Source organism: Mandrillus leucophaeus, unplaced genomic scaffold (assembly GCF_000951045.1).
Source record: "Mandrillus leucophaeus isolate KB7577 unplaced genomic scaffold, Mleu.le_1.0 Scaffold1193, whole genome shotgun sequence".
Lineage (NCBI taxonomy): Eukaryota > Metazoa > Chordata > Mammalia > Primates > Cercopithecidae > Mandrillus > Mandrillus leucophaeus.
The window spans coordinates 256867-268926 of NW_012100243.1; the positions used below are offsets into that span (position 1 = coordinate 256867).

Below are 12060 nucleotides of genomic sequence, written 5' to 3' on the forward strand. Positions count from 1 at the left end.
TAGCCAGTCATAGTGGCTCATGCCTGTAATCCCAGTTACTTGGGAGGCCGAGGCAGGAGAATCACTTGAACCAGGGAGACAGAGGTTGCGGCAAGGCGATATGGCGCCTTGCACTCCAGCCTAGGTAACAAGAGAAAAACTCCGTTAAAAAAAAAAAAAGAAAAAAGAAAAAGAAAGTAAAGAAAGAAAGAAAAAGAAAAAGAAAAAGAAAAAAAAACACCTCAGAAGACAGAGAAAATACATTCACAAATTTTCTAAATAAATGTCCTAAGAAAAGAGACAAAGGGAAAGAAAATCTCTTCTTTTATTTTAAAAAAGGAATTATATCTCTCATTTATTTGGTTGTTTGTTTGAGACGGGGTCTAGCTTTGTCGTCCAGGCTGAAGTGTGGTGGCAAGATCAGAGCTCACTGCAGCCTCCAACTTTCTGGCTCAAGCGATCCTCAGACCTCAGCGCCCCCAGCAGCTGGGACCACAGGCTTGCACCACCACACCTGGCTGATTTTTCTGATTTTTAGTAGAGACGAGGTCTCACTATGTTGCCCAGGCTGATCTCGAACTCCTGGGCTCAAGCGATCCTCCCACCTCGGCCTCTTAAAGTGCTGGGATTACAGGTGTGAGCCGCCCCTCTGGGCCCTGACTTTATTTCCATGAAAAATGAAATATTCCTTCACCTCCTTTGTGTAATTGGCGGTTTTGCATGTCACCTTTCAGTTTCCATTAACCACTCAAACAACCCAGGACCTTGCCTAGTTTAATAAGTCATTCTAATTGTCAGTCCCTGTTGCAACCAGCGCCCCACTCCACTCCTTTACCAAGGTCCCTGCCCCTCTCCCCCGCCCTGCCCCAAAAGAGGGGAGCTCGCCCTGCAGGATGCGTGACTCTGCCTGCTGAAACAAGGCGCTTTGCATTAACACCATTTTAAACTTAAGAGGAAAAACGATTCAGCGTTCAGTACAGGTGGCCCACTACAGTATGTTGTTTTACCAATTGTTTGAAATATTACCTTAAAACGTACAGGAAGCATCCCTGTGGTATTAGGGGTAATACCACCGCACATCAGAAACAATTCACCAATCAGAACCCGGAGAATACAGTCCTGGAGGGCAAGAGGATGACAGCAGGCGACATTCCGGGCCAGGCTGAGGAGAAAGCCAGGACCCGCCCCCTCCAGGACCTGCCCTTCAGAACAACACCCCTTCCAGACCTCGCCCCCAAGATGACGATCACGCTCTGGCCCCGCCCCTTCCCGCTGTCTGGCCAGGCCCCCAGGCAGCCTCCTTCTTCTTGCCCAGCCCTAGTCCTGTTCAAGGCCCCGCCCCTTCTAACCAGGCCCCGCCCCCACAGCAGCCTCCACCCTCCCGCAGCCAGGCCTACCTTGGCCTCACAAAGTGCTGGGATTGCAGGAGTGAGCCACTGCACCCGGCCCAATCTTCTTTTTTCTTTCTTTCTTTCTTTCTTCCTTTCTTTTTTTTTTTTTTTTGAGGCGAAGTCTCGTTCTGTCGCCCAGGCTGGAGTGCAGTGGCGGGATCTTGGCTCACTGCAAGCTCCGCCTCCCAGGTTCACACCGTTCTCCTGCCTCAGCCTCCCAAGTAGCTGGGACTACAGGCACCCGCCACCACGCCCAGCTAATTTCTTGTATTTTTGGTAGAGACGGGGTTTCACCGTGTTAGCCAAGATGGTCTCGATCTCATACCTCGTGATCCACCTGCCTCGGCTTCCCACAGTGTTGGGAATACAGGCGTGAGCTGCCGCGCCTGGCCTCCAGTCTTCTTAACATAAACATTTTAATATCAATTAATGTTTGAACTCAATGTTAAGTCAACTTAATCTCAAGTCAATGCTGAAGGCTCTAATGTCAATTAAAGCTTTATGATTTTCTATAGTCATTGTATTTGGAACAATTCTCTCAAAAATGAATTTTCTGATGTTCTGCAAGGATTAACCTCAGACTGAAGACTGCCACACGTATGACATTTGTAAGATTTCTGTCCAGTATAGATTATCTGACATCTAATGCGGTGTGAACATGAAGTCAAGACTTTGCTGCAGTCATCACACTTGAGGTTTCTCTCCTGTATGAATTCTCCTATGTTTTGCATGATATGAAACTTGCCCGAAGACCTTGCCACAATCACGACATTTGTAGGATTTCTCCCCAGCATGAGTTTGCCGATGAACTGCAAGGTATGAACGATGTCTGAAAAATTTGCCACATTTACTACACTTGTAAGATCTCTCTTCATTATGGATTCTCGAATGATTTGCAAAGGTTGTAGCATTACTGAAGACTTTGTGAGAATCATTACATTTGTAAAGCTTCCCTATGCTGTGAATTGCTTGATGATGAATAAGTGTGGACTGCCCACTACAGGCTTTGCCACACTTATTACACTTGTAAGGTTTCTCTCCAGTGTGAAGTCTACGATGACATACAAAGGATGACATCCAACTGAAGGTCTTGCCACACTCATTACAGGCTTGTAAGGTTTCTCTCCAGTATGAACTCTCTGATGTTGTGCAAGGTTTGATTGTTGATTAAAAATTTTCCTACATTCATTATACTTGTAAGATTTGTCTCCAGTATGAATTGCCTTATGAATTACAAGGGCTGAATTTCAAGTGAAGGTCTTGCCACCCTCATTACACTTGTAATGTTTCTCTCTAGTATGAAGTCTACGAAGGCCTGTAAGAAATGACTTCTGACTGAAGGTCTTGCCACACTCATTAGACTGTAAAGTTTCTCTCCAATATGATGTCTATGATGACATGCAAGGGTTGCTTTTTGACTAAAAACCTTGCCACATTCATTATATGTATAAGGTTTCTTTCCAGTATGAACTCTCCAGTATGAACTCTCTGATGTTGTGCAAGGCATGAACCCCTCCGGAAAGCCTTGTCACAAACCTTACATTTGTATGGTTTTTCTCTATTATGAATTTCTTTATGTCTTTCAAGGTGTGACCTGCAACTGTAAACTTTGTCACATTCTTCACATTTGTAAGGTTTCTCTCCAGTATGAAGTATATGATGAAGTGCAAGGTTTTCTCTTCTACTAAAAGCCTTGCCACATTCATTACATGTGTAAGATTTCTCTCCAGTGTGAATTGCCTTATGCATTACAAGGGCTGAATTTCGAGCAAAGGTCTTGCCACACTCATTACACTTATAAGATTTCTCTCCAGCATGAACTCTCTGATGTTGTGCAAGGCATGAAACATGCTAGAAAACCTTGTCACAAACCTTACATTTGTAAGGTTTCTCTCCAGTATGAAGTCTATGATGAAGTGCAAGGTGTGCTTTTCTACTAAAAGCCTTGCCACATTCATTGCATGTGTAAGGTTTCTCTCCAGTATGAACTCTCTTATGGCATGAAAGGCGTGAATTATCACAGAAAGCCTTGTCACAAGCCTTACATTTGTATGGTTTTTCCTGCAGTATGAATTCTCCTATGCGTTTTAAGTTGTGATCTACAACTGTAAACTTTGTCACATTCTTCACATTTGTAAGGTTTGTGTCCAGTATAAGGTCTATGGCATTGAAGGTAAGACTTCTGACTGAAGGTCTTACCACACTCATTACACTTGTAAGGTTTCCCTCCAGTATGAACTCGATGGTGGCATGCAAGGTATTGCTTCTGATGAAAGACTTTGTCACATCCATCACATTTATATTGTTTCTCTCCTGAATGGGTTATGTGATGTCTCCTTAAGTGTGAGCTATAATTAAAGGCTTTGCCACACTCATTACATTGGAAAGGCTTTCTTTCATGTGTGCTTCCTGTATTTGTGTGAATAATGAAGAATGGAGGAAATTCTTCCCATACTTATTAGAAATATGGGTTTTGAGACTACGAGAAATTATTTGGGATGTTGAAGCTGAGGAAGCATCATTGATAGACTGGTTCACTTGATTACCAATTTTCCCTTCAGTCTGAAATATGTGAAGTTCAGGCAGATGTAAATGAAAGCTTAATCCAAGTTGATCTTTAATAGGCTTGTTTCCACTGTGCCTTTAATCATGTTGGTCTGTACTACCAATTAACTCTTTGGTTTCTGTCATGGGTGCTTCATGGTCATTTCTTTTGATTTCTTGCCACTGAAACTCAAAGTCATGAATATCTTTCTTGATTTTTGGGATGCAAAAATCTTCAGTGTGATGACTTTCATGTCTTCCCAATGTCCCCGTGTGGAACCCTTTTGTATTGCTTTGCCTTATTGATGAGAACTCCATCATGGATTTTAAAGAGCTATCCACAGACTCCAGGTTTCTGTAGTTCTCCAACATCACTTCCTGTATAAAACCCTCTGCTCAGGGTTCAGGCATTTCCACTCCTCCACAGATAATTCTATAGTCACATCCCTGAAAGTCAAGTGTCCCTGAGGAAGAGCCATCCCTGGCTCCTTCTCTTTGCTCTTCTTGGTGGCTTCCTTACATAACATGAGTCTTTGGAAATCACCTGAACTCTCACCCGGACGTCTAGATTTGCTCTGGGTTGAGAAAGAGGGGTCGGAATTTCCAGGTCTGTGGGAACCCCATGTCACTGGTAGAGCAGCAGCAGAGAACTAGGAAACTCACAGCCATGGTGCAACCTTCAGTCCACTGTTTTTGTGGATATTTATGATGGTAGTTATTGTCCTTTTGCTTCCAAGTGTAGAATCTCTTTCTTTTTATTCCAAGTGTAGAACTCCCTTCAGCATTTCTTGTGGGGCTTGTATAGTGCTGATTAATTCCCACAGCTTTTGCTTATCTTGGAAAGACTTTATTTCTCCTTCCTTTATAAAGGATAATGTTTCTGGGTATAGTATCCTTGGCTAAACATTTTTTTTTTAACATCACTTTGAATATATTATTCCTTCATCACCTGGTCAATAAGATTTCTGCTGAGAAATTTGCTGTTACTCTGATGGGGGTCCTTAATGAGTGACTAGATGCTTTTCTATTGCTGTTTTTAGAATTATCTCTTTGACTGTGACATTTGACATTTTTACTGTAGTGTACTATGGAGAAGATGTTTTTTTGCATTGTGCTGACCTGGGGATCTCTGAGTTTTCTATAGCTGGATGTGTAAATATCTTGCTAGACTAGGGAAATTTTCACTTGTTATTTTATAGAATAGATTTTCAATCCATTTCATTTTCTCTCTGCCTTCTGGGGCACTGAAAATTCAAATGTTTGGTCACTTTGTAGCATCCCGTATGTCATGTAGGCCTTGTTTATTTTTAAAAAATATATTTTTCTTTATTTTTGTCTCACTGACTTATTTGAAAAGACCAGTCTTCAAGTTCTAAAATTCTTTGTTCTGCTTGATCTAGTCTGTTGGAGTGATCAGACCCAACACCAGGTCGTGAGGATGACGAAGTCTGGCAGAGTCAAAGGAATGAGAAAAGACAGTTTGAGAGAGAAAGTGGGTCCAGGGGGCCAACACAAGTATGGAGGCTGAGAAGGCCCTGAGCTCTGGAGACCCAGACTATTTATTGGTGATCAAGCAAAGAAACAGGTGGTGAGAATGTGGGCTTGAAAGGGAGCATTGCATTAAGCACATGATTTACAGCTGTGATGGTTTAGCATTTATATGGCCAATTCTAAAACACAATCGATCTAGGAGCATGAGAGGGCTAGAAGCAAGGAGTCATCAAGTCTAGACCCATTCCAGAGGCCACGAGGGATTTTATGCCCTGAACCCTGGATTCTATCAAAGCCACAAGGGGTTTTAGGCCCTGGGCTTAGATTATGGTGTGTCAGGGTTGCCTTCCACCCTTTAGCACAGAGCTTGGTATTCCAAAGGCCATGAGGGGTTTGAGACCCTGGACCCCAGACACGTTCCAAGACTCTTTTACATTATGTCAGACATGCAAGCACTCCCTGAGCTTCTCCCAACACTCACCTTTTCCCAACATAGTCTAATCTTGAAGCTTTTATATGTACTTTGTATTTCAACACAAAATTTTCAATTCCAGAGTTTCTCTTTTGTTCTTTTTAATGATATATATATATCTTTGACAAATTTCTTATTCATATCCTGATTCGTTTCTCTGATTTTTTATTGTTTTTCTGAGTTCTCTTTTATCTCTCTGAGCTTCTTGAATATAATTTTTAAAATTATTTTCTAGAAATGTGTAAATTTCTTTTTCATTGGAATTTATTGCCAGAGAACTTTTCTTATTTCCTTGCTTTTTCATACTTTCTGTGTCCTTGCATTGATATCTGTACATCTGGCATAGCTGTCACTTCTTCCAATTTTTAAAATTTGTTTTTACAGGGGAGGACATTTTTCTGAAGATGTATCCATGGTGTTGGTTGTATAGGGCACTTTGGCTTTGCATCTGGATGTGTGCAGTAGTGTAGTCTCTGTTGATTTATTGAGCTATGAACAGTGTCAGTGTTGTCTGTGATTTCCTTTGTGGCTTAGGGCACAGTTGTTATTGGGGCCTGTTATAAAGTTCTGCTGGGATAGGGCATCAGTTGGGCCAGTCCTTGGGGCCCAGTGGTGGCAGTGGCAGGTCAAACATGCCTGTCCTTGGACTTCAGGACACTGTTTGCTGGCCCTGGTGTTAATGGGTGCAGGTGTGCCAATTCTTAGGTTTTTCAGGCAGTCTGCTTGGTACCAGCAGTGGCAAAAATAGGTCGAGTTGGTTGGTGTGTTCTTGGGACCTGGAAAGTGGGACTGGCATGGACAGTGGCAGTAGCAGTCACGGGACAATCCTCTGTCTTCCATTCATTTCACATTGTTGTTTGTTTGTAGTGGATTTGGTGGGGTTGGTGGGGCAATCCCCAGGCTGCAGGTGATACATGCAGGTTGGTGCAAGTTGTGGGATGGCAGGTTGAGTCAGCTTGTCCTCAGGCCCCAGTCAGAGTGTTCAGGTCCCAACAGCAGTTTATAGGTTAGGGTGATACCTAGGCTTCAGGAATGTTCTAGAGAACTGGGCAGTTTTTTTTTTGTAGGGGGGGCAGTAGAGCTACACCAGGTGAAACTATCCTTAGGCCTTCCAGTGGTACCCATAGGTGCTAGCCGTGGTAGGCAGGAACAAGGTGATCTCCACACCCCCAGTGAAATATTAGGTGGAAATGGCAGCAGCTTTGGTGTGTCCCTGTTGCTGGCGAGTATAAGGTTGCTTTCAGTAGCAGTAGCCAGAAACAAGCAGCTGAGGAGTACATGCTTTGGCCCTACGTGGCAACTGCAAGTAGGGTAGCCTTTCCTCAGGGCACTTGTAAACACATGGTGGCTCTGCTGCCAGGGGTGGTGGGGCTTGCTGCCAATGGCTTATACTTTAGTCCTGAAAGCAACAGCCATCATTGGCATGCAGGGATCTAGGGATGCAGAAGTGCAGAGACTGTTGGGACACAAGACAGGACGTACTCTGGTATGGGCTACACTCTCAAAATGATGCGTTGCTGTAGATGCTTATGCCTCAAGGAGTGTGTGGGCTCCAGGCTCCTTACATTTTTCTTAGGGCTTGCAGAGGTTAAGGGGATTTCTGGTGGCTAAGATCGCAGCAGTCCATGGTAGGAATGTGTACCACTAGAGGTCACTCACTTACATTATAACCTCATTTGGGAGCCTTTCCAGGCTTCCACCTGATTTTGGCTGAGCAGTCTGCCTCAGAATGCATATTTTAAATGTTTACATATTGTCTATTTGCCTTCCAGAAAAGATATCACAAGCTATAGTCCCACTATTGTATTCATTTCTCTGGGCTACGTTGCATATTTTTAAACTTAAAGTATTTGCCAATATAATGAGTGAGAAAAACTGTATCATTATTGATTGAGTTTAAATTGTCCCGGTTACTAATACATTTAAACACTTTTTGCATTATTTGTGTAAATTCCTTTTATGCAATCATTTGCCCCCACGAATCAGTTATCATGGCAACAATCATGTTGCATAACAAACAACCACAAAACCCAGAGACTTAATAAAATAATTATGTATTTACCTTGCAGTAGTGGATTGGCAGAGTGATTATCTAGTCTGGGTTTACTCATGCATTTGCAGTCAGCTGCGGTTTGGTAAAGAGGCTTTGTTAATTTTGCCTGTGCTGTCTCACATGTTTGAGGGTTGGTTGGCTGTTACCTACTCAGAGAGATCATTGACTGTAATGACTACACTGACATAGCACTGCTCCTCATATATCATCCTCCAGAAGGCAATCCCAGCCATGTTTTTATGAAGGAATCAGTGAAAAGAGAGAAAGGGGAAACTTGCAAGCAATTTTTTAAGCCTCTAGTTACATCATATTTTCTATTATCCCGTTAACCAAAACAAATTATGTAGCTGATCCTAGAAACAAGGACAAGTCAGGGAGTGTGAGTGCAGATGCTATATGGGAGAGAATAGCAAAACTACATAACATAGGATACAAATACAGGGGGAAAATGTAGCTGTTTTATAACCCATGTACCACAACATTTTTCTAATGATGTGTCAATTTTTTTAAAAAAAATTATTTTCTTGTTCTTAAAAATTTATTTTTAAAGATATTTTATTATACATATTTAAGGCACGCACCATGACGTTATATGCACTTTGTTTGTGTGTAAAACAGTTAATGTAGTGAAACAACGTATTCCTCATCTCACTGGAAACTCAGATTTTAAGGATTTCTCTGTGTTTTTTGCATCCAGAGTAAAGCAACAGTTGCAAATCTATAAGAAAACGGCACACTGCATGCTCTCCTTTCTAAAATGATTTAAAAAGTCAAAATACTGAAATGAGTACCTCACCAACGAAGATATCCAAATGGCCAATAGGTATTTGGAAAAGTTTTCAGCACCATTATTTCTTTGGGAATTACAACTGCAATAAGATATTATTATAAGGCCACTAGAATATTAACTAGAATGTGAAGCAAAAGGAACTTCCATGTATTGCTATCGTAAAATGGTACACCACTTTGGAAAAGTGTTTAGTCATTTCTTACAAAGTTAAGTAGATGCCTCTTCTGTAATCCGACAGTAACACTCCTAGGCATACACCCAAGATAAATGAGTGCACATGTCCACAAAAATAACTGTACAGAATGTTCATCGCAGTGGTATTCATACTAGCCAAAAACTGAAAACAACCAAGATGCGATGTTAATTAACAGGGGAACTGGTAAACATATGATGGTATATTCACACAATTAATACCACCTGGTAGTAGTAGTATGAACTACTAGTAGTGTTATAAACTAATACAAAGAATGAACTAATGACATGCAACAGAATGAGTAAATTTTATTGTGTTTAAGGAATGAATATAAACATAAAAGAAATATATTTACTTTACTGAGATCATATAGCCTTAATATTAAAAAATTACAAAGAGAGTACAAAATAAAGAAAATTATAAAACCATTTATTTTACAAATACAGATGTAAAACATTTGCATTCAAATTTCAAGAAATCAAAGTTCAGCAACATAAAAACAGAAAATAATTAAAACAATACAACACTATGATCAAGTGAAGTTAATTCTAAAAATGTACATACAGTATAATATATGAAAATAATTCATTTTATAAATGATAACAATTATCAATGGTTTTTAAAAGTATGTAATTTTACCTGAAGTTCAAAAAAAAAAAAACCCAAAAAATAATATATTGTGATAGAAGTCAGAATAGTAGTTTCATAGGTGGTGTCCTGGAACATAAGGAAAAGTTCTGGAGTGATGGGAAAACTCAATTCATAATTTAGGAGGTGACTACATGATTGTAGTTGAACAACTCTCAAACTGTTTAGCCAGAAGACCACATTTTTATATCCTTGACAATTATTGAGGGTACCTAATATCTTTTCTCTTAATATTGGTTATATTCATCAATATTTACCATAATAAAAATTAAAGCTGAGATTTTTAAAATGTTAATTTTAAAATAATGAGAAACCCATTGCACATAAATATAAACAATGCTTTTATTGAACAAAATAACAATATTTTCCAAACCAAAGAATAGTTAACAAGAGTTAACAAGAAGAGTGATGTTATTTCCCCCTTTGTACATTTAACCTTTGGCTATTATCTTAAGACTGACATGAAGACATTTTTGTTTTCCTCATTCTAGTAGTTATCTAGCAATTATCAAAAGTAGTTATGCTAGTTTTACATGATACCCTTTCAGCCTTTACAAAATAATTATTTTTGCCATTAATCCATTGATCTAATGCATGATTTTCAAATATTAAATTACATCATATTTTGGAAATAACTTCATGTGGTCATGGTGTTTTATTATTTTAATTAATTTCTGGTTTATTTTGCTGAGTTTAATTTTGTGAGATTGGGTGTAAACACTTTCATCTATATTTATAAAATAAATTGTTTCATAATTTTATTTATTTTGTACTACCTTTGTAATTTTTTTTTTTTTTTTTTACCTCAGGGCCATATGATTTCAGCAAAATGAATTAGAAACATTTTAATTTTTAGATGTTCTGAAATAGTTTATGTAGCAGGAAATTTTTCTGTTCCTTAAAAATGTGAAATAAAATATTTATATGATAACTTCCATCTAGTGTCTTTATTGAAGGTATATTTTTTCATTTGTTTTAATGATAATGAGTTATTTTTCATTTTCTAGTTTATTGCTACATATATACATATCTTTATGTAGTCACATTCTATATTTCTTCTTCTACATATTGCTTACTTGCAACTGTGTTTTATATTTAGCTGTGGGATATACAACTCAATTTATTTTTGTCTTTTAAAAAGCAAACATGGATTAAATTTTAACTTGTTACTGGTATCATGTTTTAACACAAATACCTATTTTTTCTTATCATGTACTCTCAAGGAAGATCTGCATCTCATCTAACTTCTTATAATAACTTTTTCTGAAAATATTACTAGGTTTGGATTAAATAGAATATTACTATACACATTATCTGTCTCTCTTTCCATATATCTTTGTTTTAGTATCAAAAGTATCTTCCATTTCACTTTTTTTACTTCTTTTTCTTACTATGTTCTAATCTTTAAATTTCAAATCACAGTATTATAGTATAATTCTTGGAATATGCCCAATATTTTTAAAAATGCAATTGTTTGAAACTTGTGCTTTATACAGTCTTACTACTAGGAACCTTATTATTTTTGGTTTATTGCTGAAGTAAACACACGGCATATCAGATATTGAATTTGGCAGATTTCTAACTAAATTACCCTGTCACCGTGTTGCTGGAGATCCCATATTCATTGACTCGGTCCACTGCTACATAAAGTAATATAGTTATACAGCAATAAAATGACAGAATAACAGATGGATAATCTATTAGCAGGAACATCAGAGACTAAAATAGGAGTGCCAGTGGTGCAGTGGTGCCAATCCTGTAGTCAGAAGAACGCTGGAGAAAATATAACTTCAAATTCTGGAGTTAAGCAAGTAGAATCTCAATTATTCAAAAGTGGGAAAAAGTCAGAACATATTCCAGTATTTTAGCAGAAGCTACAGATTTGTAGAGGTTATCATTAAATGAAAATAATTGAGTATGAAGTACTTGCCCGCCCATGAACAAATGAAGTAGAATGGGTAGTATTGCTAGCAGAGATATTGAGAGTGAGACTTTGGAGTCAGACAGAGAGCTTGATGATGATTGATTCCCATCTTTTGATAGTTGGGTAACTCTAGACATTACCTAATCTCAGTTTGCACATTTTACTAACATCTACTTCATAGGGATATGGGGAGGAGCTAGATAATAGATGTAAAACATTTAACAAAGTGTTGTTGGTTAGTAAATGTCAACTCAGTGGTAGTTGTATTATTCTAATAGAAATGTTTAAACTAGAAAGCTATGAAGCTATGAAGTTAGAAGTCTGACTCATATCCTTGAATTCCTTTTAAAAGATATTATGTAGTCTGGTATGAAATTATATAAAATGTTTTTTTTTGTTTGTTTTTTTTTGTTTTTTTTGTTTGTTGAGGCAGGGTCTTGCTTCATTATCCAGACTGGAGTGCAGTGGCATGATCATGGCTTGAACCTTTGGGCTCAAGTGATCCTCCTGCCTCAGCTTCCCATGTAGCTATGACCACAGGCATGCCTCACCATGCTGAGTTATTTAAATTTTTT

General features: G+C 38.7%; 1 pseudogene; it reads right to left on the reverse strand.

The window, feature by feature from the left end:
- Positions 1-2054: 2054 nt before the first annotated feature.
- On the reverse strand, positions 2055-4441 carry LOC105529628 (annotated as a pseudogene).
- Between the last annotated feature and the right edge of the window lie 7619 nt (positions 4442-12060).